Source organism: Nanorana parkeri, unplaced genomic scaffold, assembly GCF_000935625.1.
Source record: "Nanorana parkeri isolate BGI_ZX_2015 unplaced genomic scaffold, ASM93562v1 scaffold284, whole genome shotgun sequence".
In the NCBI taxonomy this organism is placed as follows: domain Eukaryota; kingdom Metazoa; phylum Chordata; class Amphibia; order Anura; family Dicroglossidae; genus Nanorana; species Nanorana parkeri.
In genome coordinates this window covers 883,806-895,821 of record NW_017306552.1, presented here as the reverse complement: position 1 = coordinate 895,821, position 12,016 = coordinate 883,806, and the positions used below count along the sequence as shown (strand labels likewise).

At 42.3% G+C, this 12,016-nt stretch overlaps 1 protein-coding gene across 1 annotated transcript in view; it reads left to right on the top strand.

The window, feature by feature from the left end:
* ITSN1 (intersectin 1) overlaps positions 1-12,016 on the top strand; it is a 140,547-nt gene that overhangs the window by 106,202 nt on the left and 22,329 nt on the right. The window lies entirely within an intron of this gene.

The window sequence follows — 12,016 nt, the reverse complement described above, 5'->3', positions numbered from 1 at the left end:
CCCCACTCTTGCTTAGTGTTACAAAATGGCTCCTCGACCGCTCGTGTATTGTTTGTCTGCTGATGCTCCCTGTCCATCTGCACCTCAGTATTTTCATGAATGTAAAATATATAAATATATACAAACGTACAGCTTTAACAACTGTAATACAGCCTTTACAATCAACTACATGTATAGATAATTAAATCCTTCTTATAAAAGACGACCCTCGGTGTGTGCTTTACTTCTCTATAGTTACTGTTCTGTGAGAGAAATTGAAGGCTGGCATCAACTTTCACAACAAATTTTAGTATGGTTGGCTGATGTATGTAAAGTTCTCATCATTCTCTGTAGGACACAGTAGATCTCTAGGATAAAAGGAAAATAAAAGTGAGTCCACCCCTGGAAAGATGTCCATTGGGCAAGAAGGTGAAGGTATGCCTGAAGTTAGATATAGGTTACAGAATTGGAATGGCACTTTAAGGTGTCGGTTCATCTTTCCTTTTGAGCGCCATGGGAATCCTTAAACTTGCTATTTTTTTTTTTAGTGTCCAATTTTTTTTTAGTGTTTTTATTTACTTTTCTGTTTTTCCCCTGATGTTTGTAAGGAATTTGGTTTCACTGTGATCCTGTTGCCTTTAACATCCACATATTACCCACAATTATATCCTGTCTTGCACAGTACACAGTGGGGGTAATTTATCATGGCAATTGCGAGTGTTTGAACTTGCACAGAATATATTTGATGCACTTTTTATGATGCTAGTGTAATGTTCATAAATGAGGTTTAACAGACTCCAGGAAAGAAGACTCGTAACTCCAGGCAAAAAGCTTAACTGTCGCTTCTTGAAGAAGTGGTCATGGGGACTTCTTAAGTTGTGATTGTTTTGTTAGGTGATGCTCCAGTTTTATACAGCCGCAGAACAAGTGTAGATCAAAACAGGCACAAAACACGTGCAGTTGGAAAAGTAGTGCAAGCTCTGGTCAAAGCAGGTGCACATTAAAAGACTGATTTGCACATAAAAAACAGAGGCTAAAACTGTCGCAATTGGTTTGATTAATTCCCCCAGTGTTTTTGTTTTTTTTTCTGTTCTGGAAGAAAAATCTAAATTTTATTTGTTATTAGTATGAGGAATGAGAACTGTAAAAAGGTATCCTTTTGCAGATGTGGGCTCATCTGTTTATCTTTACATAGAATGGCAGATTCCCGACCGCTAGGCTGCAAAAGGGACCTTTCTAATCTATTGATCTGCATTGCACTGTCATTCTTAAACCTATGAGTACCAGCTGTACATGTGGAATTAAAAAAAGTTGGGAGGAGGCAACCCAATTACTACCTATAGTGCATGCATGATACGACTGATTTTCCTTCGAACACCGTTTTTGTTTCACAAAAATGTGCGTTTTTACCTTTCCACGCCAGTGCTCTATGCTGGCATAGATGAGCAACAGCCACAGCCCTCAATCCCAGTCTCCTCACAGACTTGTAGAAGAGTAGGCATGTCCGACCAAATCTTTCAGAGTGCACGAAGCACCATGGTCAAACCGTTCTATTTAGACAACTTGCATAACTGCTGTAACAGGTAAAATTATGGAGTGACAGCCTTCATTGTAATAGTTCCATGTCTGTTTGCCTAAATGGCGAAAACTATGAGGTGAGTGATTTCCACTAATAGTTAGAGCCGACCTGTGACAAAAGCTGTGACAAAGAAGCTCGGCTCTATTGATCGGGAAGTGAGCAGAAACATGCACCGATCTGTTGACTTCCCGATAGTTACCGCTCACTGCAGGGATCCTTCAGCGCTGAGTGGAGAAACGAACGGGAGGGGGCGGGAACAGCGGGCTCTGCCTTTCACGCAGCTGGGTGGATCTCGACAGTATTGTCGAAATCCATCCATGGTGCGGCGCTCTCACTATGCCTGCGATATTCTGAGCTTTTGGGTCATGGGAGGAGGTTAGTATATGCCCTCCTGTGACCCTAAAGAGAACTATGGGGAAAACACTTATCCCCATAGTTCTCCATTGACAAAAATGTATCTCATATGTGTATCACTCGGCTGTAGATCCTCAAATCATCTCTGAATTGGTGCTGACACTGTCCTTCCTTCTGGAGAGTGGCTACTTTTGTCCCCATATAGTCCATCACTCCTGTGATGGACTACAATTTCAATACAAATTAGTAATCTAAACCAGAGATTGTAGTCCATTACAGGAGTGAGCTTGGAGCGGGACTACTTTACAACACACACAGGGACCATGGGGAACAAAAGTAGCCCCCCTCCAGAATAAAGCGCACCAATTCAGAGATGATTTGAGGATCTACAGCCGAGTGATACATAAATAAAATACAATATTGTTAATAGGGTACTTGAATGTATTTTTAAATTTTAACTCCTGAGTTTAGTGTCACTTTAAACAAGCTAAGGACAGTATTTAGCACTATATTCAGTATTCCCAGACGTGAGCTGAAGGTTGCTTTAAGATTTCAAAGCAGTGAATATTGTAAAAATGCTTTGTAAATGCTTGCTGAAGCTGATGGTTTTCGGATTAGCGTCCAGAAGCTAAGCTTAGACAATGACCATGTATGAGGCCTAAATCAGGCTAATGGTTGTCTCCTCATACAGGAAATCTGCGGATTTTGCAGGTTGCAGGTAAGTTTTTCTAAACTGATTTGGTTTACACCTCTGTGGCTAGTTGTAGGTTTTTATTTTATCAAGAGTGGAGTAACTATAACATAGAGATACAACTACAGCTGTGTCTTCTGTTTCAATGGTTTGTAATAGGTTATTATAGAGTTATTTATTCAGAGATATGAAAAAAGAAAATAGCACTGCACTTCAAACTCAAAAAATATTCCTAAAATGTGAGAAAAATAGTATGAATTGTGAAATTGTCACAAAGTGATAAACAATTTTGTGTCATACACAACACCTGTGTTGCACAATGCCTGTGCTGATGATAGTAAGAAAAAGCTCTAGGTCTAATGGTCACCATATTTCCGATGAACAATTAGCGCTGTGTTGATTTTTTTTCTCTCTCTCTAGATCCTCTCCTTTGTTTTTAATCTGACAATAAATTGGGGTAGATTCCTCCCAACTCTGGCTTATCTTAGTCAATAGTGACGAAATGCATTAGGTGGACAGAGCGAGAAACTACAAATTCCACCATGCCTCTGTGGGGGCGGGGTCATGCTTGTCGTCGTCAGTCATGCAATGCCTTATGGGACTTGACATTTCAGCCATTGTGGAGCTACGAGGTTGCCATCCAGTGGGCTAGAGCAAAACTAATTGGGCAAGTTAAAATTTGTAGAAATATTTTAAGTTTGGCATTTCCAACCCTCCTTAATGTTTCACTTTGTCCAACACAAATTTGAAAAGTTTAATGTGGATACTTATTTAGAGTATCCAAAATAAATATAGGACTTTGGCTGAGAAGTTTTATCTTTACTTGTACATCCCCGTCAATTTGACTGCTCACGTTTGCTGTTTGGGGTTCTGTAAAGCCGGTAACTCCTGGAAATCAGCTGAATATCATCGCACTTGCTGTCACTGTTTGACAGCTGGTTTGATGGCAGGAAATCCTAATGTGTTCTGTTGAAAGCTGCAACTCGTCGAGATCTCCTACTGGTGACGTCACATCCCGTGACTTACCAGTAGCAGATTTAGACCAGATGGCTGTAGTGCGCTTGCGCTAGCTATGCCACTGTCAGAATCCTCATCAAGTTATCGAACTCCTGTCATTGCAGCTGCGCAGCTTATCAATTCCCCTTAAGTTCTCCAGCCTCCGTTTGTGCGCCTGCACCCAAAAGTGTGCCCACCCGATGGCACAATATGTAAGCTTGTTGTGCCATCGGATTGGTGCGCAGGTGCACAAACACTATTTGGAGGACTTCATTCTGCGTTTTAGGTGCCCGCGCAGGCGCACTGACGGATTGGAGAACTTGATGGGAATTGTGAAGCCACACAGGCGCAGTCATGGGAGTTCGATAACTCGATGAGGATTCTGACAGTGGCACAGCTGGCGCATGCACACTAGCGCCATCTGGTCTAAATCTTCTACTGGCAGCTACTGACAAGTCATTGGACGTGACGCCACCAGTTGGAGATATCGACGAGTAGGAGCTTTCGACCGAACACCTGCTTTTTGCTAAATGTTTCAGCATAGAAACATTTAGCTACATGTTTCTATTCCAAGACATAGTTTCAGGCTTCTGATCTTTGTGGGAACGATCTGAAGCCTTTAGTGACATCTGAACCTGAATTGCTGCAGGATCAGCATGTAAGAAACAGTGTCACTAAGGTTATTATAGGTTGTTCCTATGTTTGGAGCAGCCTAATAATAACCAAAAATTACATAAATAAATTATCAAGCAGTCATAGTGAGATTCATTCACAATGACTGCTTGATGCAATTAAAAATAAATTAAAGTATAAAAAATGTAAATATTTTATAATATGAAAAAATAGTGTAAAATGGACAAAAATTACTTTTAAAAAATGCAAAATATATTTATTTTTATACGATAATTTTTTTCACAAATGAGTCTTACAATGGAAAAAAAAAAAACCAATATATAATATGTGGTGAAGCACTTGGTAAGAAAGTGTATTACTACGGTGGAAGTCACACAGCAAAAATGTAAAAAGTGTGTCTGTCGTTACCGAACAGAAACAAAAAAAAAAAACTCAAGTCATGAAGGGGATCAAGTGTCAATACAAATACAAAATGCACAGCGCTATAAATAATACAATTGTTGATCCCCACAACCCCCTCATATAAAGTGCACAGGGCTGCAATAAAATATACACAAAGAAGAAACGTATAGCATAAAAAGTATATTAAAACTTTTTCAAAACAATGTCTATTGTTTGTCATAAGTCATAACAATGTCAGTGTCATAAGTCTGCAATAAGTTTAAAAAAAAAAAATCACTGCTTCCACCTTTTAATCATGATTGGGAGCAGTGATTTTTTTTTAAACCTAATTCAGACTTATGTTAGCCCGTACAGCACCCCTTCGGTTCTACTGAACCGAAGGGGTCCTGTGGACGAAGCTACGGCCAGATCCTTCGGCAGCTTCGTGAATAGACCCCTGAATGTTTTTATAGACATTGTTTTGAAAAGGAACATGTAACTACATTTTTTTTTTATATTGAACTCAAATTCCAAGAAAGTGGGGAATTTGTGTAAAATCTGCATAAAAACAGAATGCGATGATTTGCAAATCTCATAAACCCATATTTTATTCACAAAAGAAAATAGAAAACATCAGATGTTTAAATGGAGAAAATTGACCATTTTAAGAAAAAAAATTAAGGCATTTTGAAATTGATGGCAGCAATACGTCTCAAAAAACACTGCAAACATCTGGGAACCGAGGAGACCAGTTGCTGGAGTTTTGGCAGAGGAATTTTCCCATTTTTGCCTGATATTGAATTCTAATTGCTGAACAGCCTGGGTTGTTGTCGTTTTTTCGCTTCAAGATGTGCCAAATATTTTCAATTGGTGAAGGGTCTGGACTACAGTCAGGCCAGTTAAGCACCCGGACTCTTCTATGAAGCCATGCTGTTGTCATGGATGCAGTATACGTTTTAGCATTGCCCTGTGACATATGCAAGGCCTTCCCTGAAAAAGACGTCATCTGGATGGAAGCATATGCTGCTCTCAAACATGGAAATATCTTTCAGCACTGATGGTGTCTTTCCAGATGTGCAAGTTGCCCATTCCATACACACTAATGCACCCCCATACCATTAGACATGCCGTCTTTTAAACTGAGCGCTGTATAACAAGCCGGAAGGTCCCTCTCCTCTTTAGTCCGGAGGACGCGGAGCCCATGGTTGCCAAAAATTTCAAATTTAGATTTGCCTGACCACAGAACAGTTTTCCACTTTAGAAACGACAATTTTGAATTGGCTTTGGCCCATCAACGTTTCTGGATCATGTTCAGATGTGGCTTCTTCTTGCATGATAGAGCTTTAACTTGCATTTTTGGATGGCATGGCAAACTGTGCTCACAGACAGTGATTTTTGTAAGTATTCCTGAGCCCATGCAGTGATGTCCATCGCAGAATCATGCCTGTTTTTAATGCAGTGCCGTCTGAGAGCCCAAAGATCACAGGCATCCAATATTGCATTTTGACTTTGTCCCTTGCACACAGAGATTTCTCCAGATTCTCTGAATTTTTTGATGATAATATGTACTGTAGATGATGATATATTTAAAGTCTTTGCAATTTTACGTTGAGGAACATTACTCTGAAATTGTTTGACAATTTTTGGACGCAGCTTTTCACAAATTGGTGAACCTCGGCCCATCTTTACTTCTGAGACACTCTGACTCTCTAAGATGCTCTTTTTCTACCCAATCATGTTACTCACCTGTTGCCAATAAAGCTAATTAGTTGTAAAATGTTCTTCCTGCTCTTCCTTGTTAGTACCACTTTGCCAGCTTTTTGTTGCCCTGTCCCAACTTTTTTGAGACGTGTTGCTGCCATCAATTTCAAAATTACCTTATTTTTTTCTTATGAGATTTGCAAATAATTGCATTCTGTTTTATGTACATTTTACACAGCATCCCAACTTTTTTTAATTGGGGGTTGTACTTTGTATTATGTTTTAAGCTTCTTCGATGTGTATATCTTATTGCAGCACTGTGCACTTTATGTGAGGGGGTTGTGGGGATCACTAGTTGTATTATTTATAGCGCTGTGTTTTTTGTATTTGTTATAAGATTGTTTTGCACTTTTTCAGTAAAGCTGCTTAGGATCACATTAATAGGATTTTGGCTCCAAGTGAGGTTTAGAGGTGCAGATTTATTTTGTAAACTTTTTATCTTAAGGTGCATCTATGATCAAAATTATTTTTCTTCATTTCCATATAAAATAGCAATTATTTCTAGCGCCTACATATTAATCTGAATTAACTTAAAGGTTGAAAACTTTGTAAAGAATCCCACATGTTTTCTTCTTTGAATGTACCGCATTTGCCGGCGTATAAGACGACTCGGCGTATAAGATGACCCCCTACTTTTTGTGTTATTATATAGGTTTTGGGCTATACTCGTCATATAAGATGAGTATAGCCCAAAATGTGTAAATGCACCCACTAACATCCATGGCGGTATTCCCGAGTGTGGCTCCGGGTTAATTTTCAGTACCATAAGTGGTACCCCCGAGCCACACTCGGGATTATAGTCTCTTACCTTGTCCACGATCCCCTCTGTGTCCTCCGTGTTCCGCTGAGTCAATCACGGTAGGCTTTGAATTCATTAATGCAAAGCCTGCCGTGATTGGCTCAGCGCCGAGCCAATCACGGCAAGCTTTGTATTAATGAATACAGGCTTTGTATTCATTAATACAAAGCCTGCCGTGATTGGCTCAGCGCGGTATACTGTATGTAGCTGAAGATACATACAGTATACCGTATCCTTCCGTATGTACCCGGCGTATAAGGCGACCCCCGATTTTCGGGGGATGTTTTAAGGTCTCAAAACCCATCTTATACACCGGCAAATACGGTAGTGACAAATATTCACTATGGCCTGTGAATGTGTGTCACCCATTTCACAGAACCTGCTGGCTGACCTACAGAGGTTTTGAAGAGGAGCAGTTTCAGGAGGCACATTCAGTACAGGAAACACACCACATGTGACATCGTCACTGCTTCCACGCAGCAAGGTACCATGGGATCCGTAGTCCTTAGAAATCGAAAGTCACCTAAAGGAATGAGCAGAAGAAAAACCACAAAGCTTGCAGGGAATCCAGGAGCTTGTTGAAAAATAGGCAGTACTCACAACATGAGATTTTGTGAGTACAAGTAAGATTCTATTGGAATGTGAAGAATAACTATTGTTTATACTGCTATAACAATGCTGGTGTTATAAAATGAAAAAGTATACTTGGGGGAGGAACAGGGCCAGATTAACATAGAGGTGGGCGGGTGGAGCTCCCGCAAATAGGCCCTGCTGACCCAAGCCGACAGCGAGTCACGGCCGAGCCGAGCTGTCCCTAGATAGAGGCTGGGACGCGCTGTCCCAGATCACGGCCTGGCGAGCTCACCATGCAACTGAGGCCCTCTATTCAGGCATATTAGAGGGCCCTCTGATGTCCCTGAGCAGAGAGCCGCGGGCGCAGTTATCAGTCTTTCTCAGCCCCCCGAAACACGCACTGACCGCCTGAGAGCCCTCACTGGCCTCCTGGATCCCGCACTGGCTCTCATAGAGCCGCACTAGCCACCTAAGAACCTGAACAGCCCCCTTAACCCTGCATAGCTCTCCTGAGATGCTGGAGACATCAGGCTGCGAACCTGGAGCAACACAGAGTATGTAGCTTTATATTATTCTGCATTGCTGTATACGGTATTGCTGGGATTTGCAGTCCTCCTATAGTGATCTGAATTTCTGTGTAATGTATTACTGGGGTTTGTAGTCCTCTATAGTTGGCAGTATTCTGCATTGCTGTATAATGTATTGCTAAGATCTATAGTCCCTCTACAGCAGCGGTTCTCAACGTGGGGGTCGAATGACTATCTGCCGGGGGTCGCCTCGCGGCCCCGGGAAAGGTCTGCTCCGCTGGGTTTTTTTGTTTTTTTTTCTGACATCGGAGCATCGTAACTCAGACGTCGTAAATCGGAGAGAAAAAAAAAACTTTCTCCCCGAGCAGGTTCGCTATGCTCGATCGAGCATAGCAAACCTTTCCCTGCTTTTTTTTTTTTCTGACATCAGGCCGCAGGCCGTAATCAGTGAGAGAAAAAAAAAATAAACCCATAGGATCACACAGCTAGATTCCTATTGGCTATTGCACTTTGCAATAGCCAATAGCAAACTAGCTATTGAGCCCGCCCTCTGCTGCTGCCAATTAGCAGAGAGGGACCTGAAATGATAGTTCTAATGATAGCATTTCTATGGTGGTTTATTTTTCTATTCTGACGGCGTACATATCTGCTCAGGTAGGCCTGCACTCTCTAACCCCCCCCACATGGTGCTGCTTTAATGTATTGCTGGGGAAGTGGGATGTGTAGTCCTCTCTAGCTGCTAGTACATTGTGCTGTACCATCAGCTATAGAGGACTACAAATCCCAGCAATACATTATGCACTGTACATTTGTTGTATTCCTCTGTATCTGGCTTTATTCTGCGTTGCGCCGTATAATCATTATACAGCACACTGCAGAATACCAGCAGCTTTAGAGGACTACAAATCCCAGCAATACATTATGCACTGTACATTTGTTGTATTCCTCTGTAGCTGACGTTATTTTGCGTTGCGCCATATAATCATTATACAGCACACTGCAGAATACCAGCAGCTATATAGGACTACACATCCCAGCAATAATAAATTATAAGGCGCAATGGAGAATAACACCAGCTACAGAGGACTACAAATCCCAGCAATAGAACAGCTGTTGGTATTCTGCATTGCACCGCTGTATAATGTATTGTATTGCACACCACACTTTTTTTTACTTCCACCACTCTAAACTTGCTCTCGTGATGGACTACAATCTCAATGCAAACTAGTAGTCCATAACTGGAGCCTTTTTTTTTTTTTTTATCTGATTAATCGAACTTAATAATCAGCTAAATCGATTTTGAAAATAATCATTAGCTTATACCAAATAAAATACCACCAAATAATTAGTATTTCTGTTTATCCAGTCCTAAGGTTTATGCAGCTCTGCCACACAGCATAAACAAGCATTTTACAGTCCACACTATTTATTAGTGGGCCCATGATAATGGACAGGGCTCGAAAATCCACTCGTCTGCTCGTCTGTGACGAGCAGCTTCCCGGGCCGGCCGTTGTAATTACACGGCCGGCCGGGAGCTTTACAGTCAAGCGATAGAGCGTCTCGAGAGACGCTCGATCGCTTGTATCAGAAGCTGTCACTGCCGTTGCCGGTCCCGAGATCCGCTGTGCCCGATGCGGCCGGGACCGGCACGGCTCTGTGACAGGAGATCAAAGGGAGTTCAGTACACGAACTCCCTTTTGATCTCCTCTCAGTCCCCGAATGCAGGAAGTGATGTATTGCGCGTGATGTATTTGACACAGTTGGTTCATTTCTGGAAAAGCATGAGATCTCTTGGGAAAAGGTTTGTGGTGTTTGCACAGATGGTGCTCCAGCTATGGTAGGATGTCGATCTGGATTTCAACGTTTGGTATTGAATGAGTCAGAACAAACCATCTGAACTCACTGTATGATTCATCGACAAATGTTAGCAACGAAGACGCTGCCACAAGAGTTACAAGAAGTAATGAAAAGCGTTGTAAGTGCCGTCAATTTTGTAAAATCGAGTTCTTTAAACAGTCGACTGTTCTCGAAACTTTGTAATGAGTTGGATGCGTCCAATAATGTCTCCTTTAAGCAGTGGTTCTCAAACTGTGGGTCGCTGTGTGTCCTCCTCAGCCCTCTCATAGCGCAGCAGTGTCAGTTCTCCTGCGACGCCGCCAGATGTCGCTGCAGCAGCCACGTCATCCCTAAATTTTACCATTGGGGGTCACCACAACTTGGCAAATGTTACCAAGGGGTCCCGGCCCTAGAAAGGTTGAGAACCGCTGCTCTACAGCTTGAAGTCAGTGGCAGATCTACCATCGTCGCAGCTGCAAATGAGCCCTGGCGCTCCACCACTGACTCCAAGCTGTAGAGAGGCTACAAATCACAGCCTGGCCAGGAGGAAGAGTGCCCCGGTGACCATCGCTATTTCCACAAAAAGGCCCACCAAAATCCTCAGCACTAGGCCCATGATGCTCTTAATCCAGCACTGGGGATGAAGGGGGATACATTGAGAATGCAAATCAAAAGAGCCTAGTGGTGACCCTACAGCTTTGGGCCTAGGTGGAGAGTTAAAGGGCTCTGTTAGCACTGACCAGGTACTGTGTAAAAGCCAGTGTAACTGGTTATTGGGGTATGTGTGGGGTCAGGGAGCCAGAAGGGAACGGTGGGAGGAGTTACCACCTTGATAGAAATCCATCCGCATCCTTACCTTTAACACCAATAGGAAGGTGCACAGCCTATGGTGATGTCATGAAAATCCACGAAAACAAATGGCTAGCACAGCTAAAGTTGCAGGCCTTGTAATTTACTAAGGTTTAAATTGCAATAACACCATTGTGCAGAAACAAAAGAATAGGAGTCTAGGGATTTCCTTGTGATGAATCCAGTCACCCTTCCTGCATTGCCAAACATATATGCGCCTTCGGCAGGTTGATCTCCGAAATCCAAATCAACCTGCCGGCCTGTAAACTCATCTGAGGACAAAAGCGTTAAAAACAAATTCTGATCTTTCGCACTCTACCCAAAATTAAGAGAGAGAAAAAAAGAAAAGAACATTTGGGTCTTTAGCTGCAATCTAAAGGACAGCAGTTATTTTCTACAGTTGTCCTCTAATCAATTCTCACTGACCCGGAAGTGCTGCCCACCTAGACAAATATCTTCTTCCTCGATTGAGGAAGAATCGAGGAAGTATTCATGCCACACCCCTATTCATTCTTATGGGCAAGCTGTATACAGATTCTTATGGGTAAGCCATACTCATGGTGGCCTACTAATTCAGCAGAGTATGCCTTACCTATAGGAGTGGACAGAGTTGTAGCATGCATGTGCCCAAAGAGGAGGTTTTTGCTGGAAAGGTAGAGCATTGGGCAAAGACTGCCAGATGGAGAAGGGTGAGTATTTTTCCAGGTAGGCAGTACAATTCTACTTTTAAGTAAAAAAGGAACTTGTTCTAAAGGTATTTGGAGGTCTTTCCACCACTATGTCAGCTATTTATCTAGAAATGTTAAGATTATGAGATTTTGGTTGCGCTATTGTGTGAATTGCCACTACTCCCCCATAGTTGTCTTTTTGGGTTTTGGAACATTGACCTTCTACACAGGCTATAGAACAGGGCTAGGCAGACTCCAGCCCTTCAGCTGTGGTGCAACTACATTAGGCATTGCAACACTGAGACACTTACAGGCATGACTCCCAAAGGCTGGTGCATAAAGGGATTTGTAGCTTCACCACAGATGGAGGGGGGGGGGGGGGGGTTGGCC